Raw genomic sequence first — 7,272 nt, 5'->3', positions numbered from 1 at the left:
TTTCCAAAATTTCGTAAAAATTCATGAAAATAAGGCTCGACCGCTTAACAATTTTTTTAGAGAGAAGTTTCTCAGTCGCGGTTATGTTGCGCGTTGAGGTTCTTAAATAGGACAGAAAAACTGGTTATTTCCGTGAAAACGCTTAAAATAGATATTTTACACTCAAATCAGAGACAAAACAAATGCTTGGGCGCGCTTCTGACGCCCCCAAATCTTTTATTAATGTTTGTTAGAATCTATTTATATATCTGGATTATCCTATAAATCCGTTGTAATTGCTTGTAAAAAACTATAAAGTATATGTTTTGTACGCATCCTGTGTAACCTATGTAGACTATGATCTCTTAAGAAGTGTATGCAATATAGTGTAGCCATCCCTCCTCGGCTCCTTTAAGAATATATGAACGGGAAAAGTAATTGTAGATTGAAATTCAAGCTACAATTCAGACAATGTTTATATATGAAAAGATTATCAGAAAACAATCTCATCACGAAACACAAGCATATTTATTTTTAAATGAACAGGGTTGTCTTCAAAGCATCATTTATATAATCAACAAAATTTCCTACTCTCGGTTGGCCACCTAGCCTGTCCTCGCTGCAGCGCTTGGCCCCCCTTATGTAGCCTGCGGAGGAACCAAGACTAACCTATTCCTAATTTTTTTAATCAAATTTTTTTTTACTTGAGAGTAGACAACTTTAAATTAGTTGTATGAGTCACTGTTTCAATTTATAGGCGTATTTTACTCTCTAATCCTTGTATCATTGCAACCTGATTTTGTAAACCTTTGAACTAATTCAAATAGTCAAAAGTTGAATTATCACAAATATAGGGAGAGGAAAATTTTAAGATGCAGTATATTACACTTTTTAGGCGAGTAACCAGGTCCTCTGAATTTATGGCAAAGAAAAGAAAGCATATTCTGTAAAGTGATTTTAGATGTTTTTTTACGCCCCCCCGGCCCCCCTTTATTGACCAACCCTACAACTCATTTTATTTAAGTCGAGGAAAATATCTGTAATTTAATCCAATCAGAGCTGAAGTGAGAATCCTTGATGACGGTCCATGATTGGATAATGGTAAACTACATTATTGAGTTACACCTTATTTTGTACAATATAATATAATACAGACTAGAAATAATACAATGGGCCCTATGTTTGAATGATCAAAACTAGTACGGGTCTATGTAATGGGGTAGGATATATATATAGAGTTTATTGTGAAGGGGGTAGGATATATATATAGTTTAGTGTGAAGGGGGTAGGATATATATATAGTTTAGTGTGAAGGGGGTATGAAATATATTAAGTTTAGTGTGAATGGGGTAGGATATATATATATAGAGTTTATTGTGAAGGGGGTAGGATATATATATAGTTTAGTGTGAAGAGGGTAGGAAATATATTAAGTTTAGTGTGAATGGGGTAGGATATATATATTGAGTTTAGTGTGATGGGGGTAGGATATATATTTAGTTTAGTGTGAAGGGGGTAGGATATATATTGAGTTTAGTGTGAAGGGGGTAGGATATATATTTAATTTAGTGTGAAGGGGGTGGGATATATATTTAGTTTAGTGTGAAGGGGGTAGGACATATATTAAGTTTAGTGTGAAGTGGGTAGGATATTTATTGAGTTTAGTGTAAAGGGGTAGGATATATATTTAGTTTAGTGTGAAGGGGGTAGGATATATACTGAGTTTAGTGTGAAGGGGTAGGATATGTATTAAGTTTAGTGTGAAGGGGGTAGGATATATATTTAGTTTAGTGTGAAGGGGGTAGGATATATATTAAGTTTAGTGTGAAGGGGGTAGGATATATATTAAGCTTAGTGTCAAGGGGGTAGGATATATTTAGCTTAGTGTGAAGGGGGTAGGATATATATTAAGTTTAGTGTGAAGGGGTAGGATATATATTGAGTTTAGTGTGAAGGGGGTAGAATACATATATAGTTTATTGTGAAGGGGGTAGGATATAACTGACTGGAATATTTACCGTTAGAAGTGGGTTCAAGTGCATTCTAGAGAGGAGAGAAGTGATCAGCAGCAATCTTGCAGTTCTTAAACTAATTCCAAGATATCGAATATTTGCAGGATATATATAAAATTATATGCATATATACATACATGTATATATACAGGGTAATAAATAATGATTAGCGTTGTTTTGTAAAACATTTTTGTTTGCTTTGGATTGAGGCACAAAAATATTAAAATGGGAAGAAAAAATTCAAAAATATTTGGAATATTAAAAAATCGGCAATACCAAAAAATAATATTATTACAAAATTGATGGAAAAATGTTGTTTTTATTGTTTTTCCAAAATTTCATAAAAATTCATGATTAATTAAAACAGATATAACAAAAAGTCTGCAAAAAATTTTAGGTGGAAATATGCAACTTAGAAGTTTTGAATAATAATAGAAAAAATATTTTCCCATACAGTAGTTTAGAAATTTTCTTTTTTCAAAACAAATTGGTTCACGGATTTTTTTTTCAATGTTCCAAAGATATATCTTAATTTTTTTGGTCCTAGAAAATATGGAGACTAAATAAGGGATAGTTGGCTATTGGATGAATTAGGGGGCGGAGTCAAGGATTAGATGAGAAGAAACAAGATTAGGGGGCGGAGCTGGAGGGGGTGGAGCAGGGGGGCGATGACAGGAACTTGATATATTGGAGGATGGTATCACACAATAAACCTGCAGTGCAAAAAAGGGAAATGAAAGAGGATTAAAAATGAGCAATTTAAACATTAAATTTTGAATTGATTAGTGAACTTGTATTATTATATCTGATATTTATATAATTTCAGAGGTTTTACTAAACGTCTCCAATGAACCCAAAAAACAACAGTACTAAGAATACAACCCTTTTGGCAGAAAATAAAACTGTAACAACGTCAAACTTTCGCAAAAGAAAAAAAAATGAGATTCGATTGTTACCCGATCATACCCTGCAGATAAAAATTATCAGTAAAAGAAGATTCATAATTTGTTAACGACTTTTTTGCCAATAATGTTCTAAATCATATATATTTTTTCATTTTACTTGGCAAAACGGCTGGACCAAGATGCTGAAAATTTTTAGGGAACCCATGGGCACCCGAAAGTGACATTGGCTAAAAATTTTAAAAACTGCGCCATGTTCATTTTCATGTGACTCCCGCCGATTACCCGCGCTTGGACGAGCCTCTTCGTTTTTAAAACCCAGGCCACGCCGCACCGGGTCCGGTGTACTTCAGTTAGTAGCATTTTATTGTTATCCTTTGATGAAGTTTTGATTAGAAAAAAGAAACTAATGTACAATATAGAATTGTATAATGTCTGGTTTATATACATTTATTGCAAAAGCGAGAAACTTTACATCTAAATCATATTTGATCATATATCCAAGTTCATGAAAACTTTTCTTCGCTTGTGTTTAAAACAAAATTTATATTGTTAAAGTTTTCTAAATTTATATTTTTGGAGAAACGACATATCACTGCCAAGCGCACATACAGAAATACATCTAGTGGGTGGCAAAATATGGGGGCAAACAAATGTTTGCCCCCCCCCCCCCTAAGAGCTTCTAGGGGGTGGAATTTGAACCGTAAATTCAAAACATTTGGCTTCTTGGATACTTTGAAGATACACATACAGTCCAATTACCTTACAACTACTACTTTATCTCTCCTTTAAACAAAACTAACAGAAAAAAAACAGAAAATAAATTTTTTTTAATACTCTTCACTCTTCAGTTTCAGATTTGAAAAGTGTGATAGGTCTGAATTCTAGGGGGGGGGGGGGCTAAGCCCCCCTTTACAGATCTAGTTGGGGGCACTGCCCCCTTGCCCCCACCCGCTGTTTACGCCCTTGATCACTGCAAAATCAATATACTCAAAAATACGAATTTTATCAGGACACTATCTTTTATAAACCTAAATTCTAAATTTGAAAATATTAAAAACAATTTTTGAATCTACATTCAACATCAAAATTTCCCAAATAATTAGCTACGAGTCGAAATTTTTAAATAAATTTTTTGGCATGTGTAATATTTTTTATTAATATAGCGTCGGCGAATTTTTGAATCAAGACATCTTTAACTGATAAAACTTTAGGAAAATAGAATTATAAAATATGCATTCATACAAAAAATAAAGTTATGAAAAATCCTGATAAATTTTTTTTATCAAAAGATAATAATTAGCGTTTATAACAAATTTTTCTCAAATTTTTGAAGAATTTGCAGAGTTTAAAATGAAATAATGTGTTGAGTCAGATATTTGCAAAATATTCGCACAACTCTTCTTTCTAGATAAAAAGAAGATTACTTCTAGTTTGCCCAGTTCAGTTGTATATTGCATAATGTCATATTGATTAAGTATTTTTTTTAATGTTACATCTTCAATTCTAATTAACTGTTTTCGGAGACTGTTCTACTATAGAGAGTTACACACAAAGGATGAGACTTCAAAGACGACCAACGGAATCTTACCCGGTGTTTATTTTCTTAATTGATTGTTCTCTGATGCTTAGATTATTTTCATTCTGTGCAACCATAGAATTGAGTACATCTTTAAAACACCATGAAAGACAAATGACAAAAATTAACCTTTAGATCTTTAGATTTAGAGAGTTTCAGGTTGTAATTAAAGTCTCATCCATTATGGGTAACCCTGTATATCCAGTGTGTGGTATTGCAATGGTACTGATTGATTAATTGATTCTACACAAGGCAATATGGATATAGCTGAGTACGGCTTAGTAGGAAATACAGATTGTACGATAGGGCCACCATTTGATGATCAGAATATGTCTGAGGTCGATATGCGTTATTTTGCCTACTTGATGCCCCCCTTATACCCTATACCCTGTTTGCGTCCTTCTTTCCTTCTTTACTTGATTAGATTTAGTCTGGTTGATCAAATTTATTTTTGTTGATCAAATTTAGTCAACTGATAAAATTCATTTTTGTTGATCAGGTTTAGTCTGGCTGATCAAATTTATTATGGTTGATCAGATTTAGTCAGCTGATCAAATTCATTATGTTGATCAGATTTAGACTGGCTGATCAAATTCATTATGTTGATCAGATTTAGACTGGCTGATCAAATTCATTATAGTTAATCAGCCTTAGACTGCTGATCAAATTCATTTTTGTTGATCAGATTTAGTTTGGCTGATCAAATTCATTATAGTTAATCAGCCTTAGACTGCTGATCAAATTAATTTTTGTTGATCAGATTTAGTCTGGCTGATCAAATTCATTATGGTTGATCAGATTTAGTCTGGCTGATCAAATTCATTACAGTTGATCAGATTTAGTCTGGCTGATCAAATTCATTATAGTTGATCAGATTTAGACTGCTGATCAAATTCATTATAGTTGATCAGATTTAGTCTGGCTAATCAGATTTAGTCAGGTTTATCAGATAAGAAGGTTATCCTGGATTTATCTGAATCTGAGCGGGATGGATAGATCCGACCATGAGAGCTACAAGAGGTTTCATTCTTCTCCGGTTATTCTCAGTATAGATCTAGTAGCAAGAGAAACAGCAGGATTCCTTTACTCTGCACTCTACCGGGAACCGGAGATAATCTATTCCAGTCCTGAACCTTATCTCAATATTTTTTTCTCATTTAATACAGTAACATCTTAAAAATCTACACGATTTAAAATATTTTTTTAGGCCAATTTTTTATATAAATTCTGCAATAAATCAAAATTCCCTTCTGACATGTCATAGATTTAGGATAAAGTTGATTTTTTGTGTGGTTATCGGTCCACGACGGTCCATTCATATAGCGCCGCAAGTTTTCATTTAACAACAAAAAAGTGACTTAAACAAGAAAGTTGTGTTAAACATAAAAACGTTGAAAAAATATTTTTCAATTTAGTGTTAGGAGATGATAATATAAAAAGAAATAAACTTCTTTTGCTCCGTTCATCTTAGAAATCAATTTGGTTAAAATTGTCTCGATTTTTGGCAAAACTTTAGCAGTTGCATGGTCACGGATTTTTTCTAATGTTTTCGCGAATATCCCATGTAAACAAAATTGGGGATGAGATCAAACTTTTTATAAATATTTTTTATTAGAAAGCATCAAAAATCCAAAATTAGTTTTATTGCAGCAGTGTAATGAGGACACACTACATACCTACATTAATATACAGTACATACAGTACATACATCATACATACGTAAATTGCAGTTTTATGAATCCAACTTTTTGTATATTTTGTCAAAACCATAGATTTATAGAAAAATTACAATTTCATTCTTAGTTTTAGGTTATCTTGTATTTTGTCTAAGAGGTAAGGGTTAAAGAATTTGCTTTTTAAATACTCGAAAAGAAATCTGTTTTTAGTAAGTTGTAACAGCAGTATTAGCATAACAAAGTAAAACAAACCCCAGCCGTCTAACCAATGTTTACAATATGCCTAAGCAAGTTTTTGCGAAAATCATGAGAAAAACAAACAATTTAGAGGCCAGATCTTTTGAATTATAAATCCACTTATCCGCTCTAATCCGTATATTTTGCAGTTCAACGGATTAAAATTGCTTTTGAATGTCTCTAATAATCTGACCAATCAGAAACTATGAAAAAACTGCTATTGACCAATGAGAGATCTTGAAATAAAATAAAGTAAGAGTTTCCTATTAAATATCTTAGATCATAACTCATGAACCCCATGACCGAGTTGTTTAAACTTTTGATTGGGGAACTAGGAAGAACCAAGGACATTTTCTTAACTTGGTTAAAAAATTTTAAGTTGAGTGGATCCACCCTTTTATAGAAAAAAATTGCTAAAATCGTAAATTACGACCAAGTAATTAGCCTCGAATTTTGATTGGGGAACTCGGAAGAACCATAGGAAATTGGAATGTTCTTAGCTAGACGAGATGTTAATGTCGTGGTGGCCGGGTGGGTATATATTTATAAACAATTCTTCTCCATGGTTACTCATGAAGCAGAGAAAACAATCTAAATCAAATTGATGACTTTGCACTCGAACAGATTAATTTTTTGACAAATTTTATTTGGCAAAAAATACTTCAATTTAGTAGCCTGAAAAACAAATCAAAAGATGGTTTTGAAACAAGCAGTTCTGTATTTAACTTTTTTTATGGAAACAATTATAGTATATAATGAAGGTTATCTATATTATTATAAAAAGGTTCTTATAGTGATCCCACAAAGGATGGCCTCTAAAAAAAACAAATTCTTTTGTTTAGCTCATCTGTAAATATTTTGTTTAAAAAGATTTTTGAACTTAAACA

Source organism: Eurytemora carolleeae, unplaced genomic scaffold (genome assembly GCF_000591075.1).
Source record: "Eurytemora carolleeae unplaced genomic scaffold, Eaff_2.0 scaffold527, whole genome shotgun sequence".
NCBI lineage: Eukaryota > Metazoa > Arthropoda > Copepoda > Calanoida > Temoridae > Eurytemora > Eurytemora carolleeae.
Note: the sequence above shows the minus strand (reverse complement) of the source record.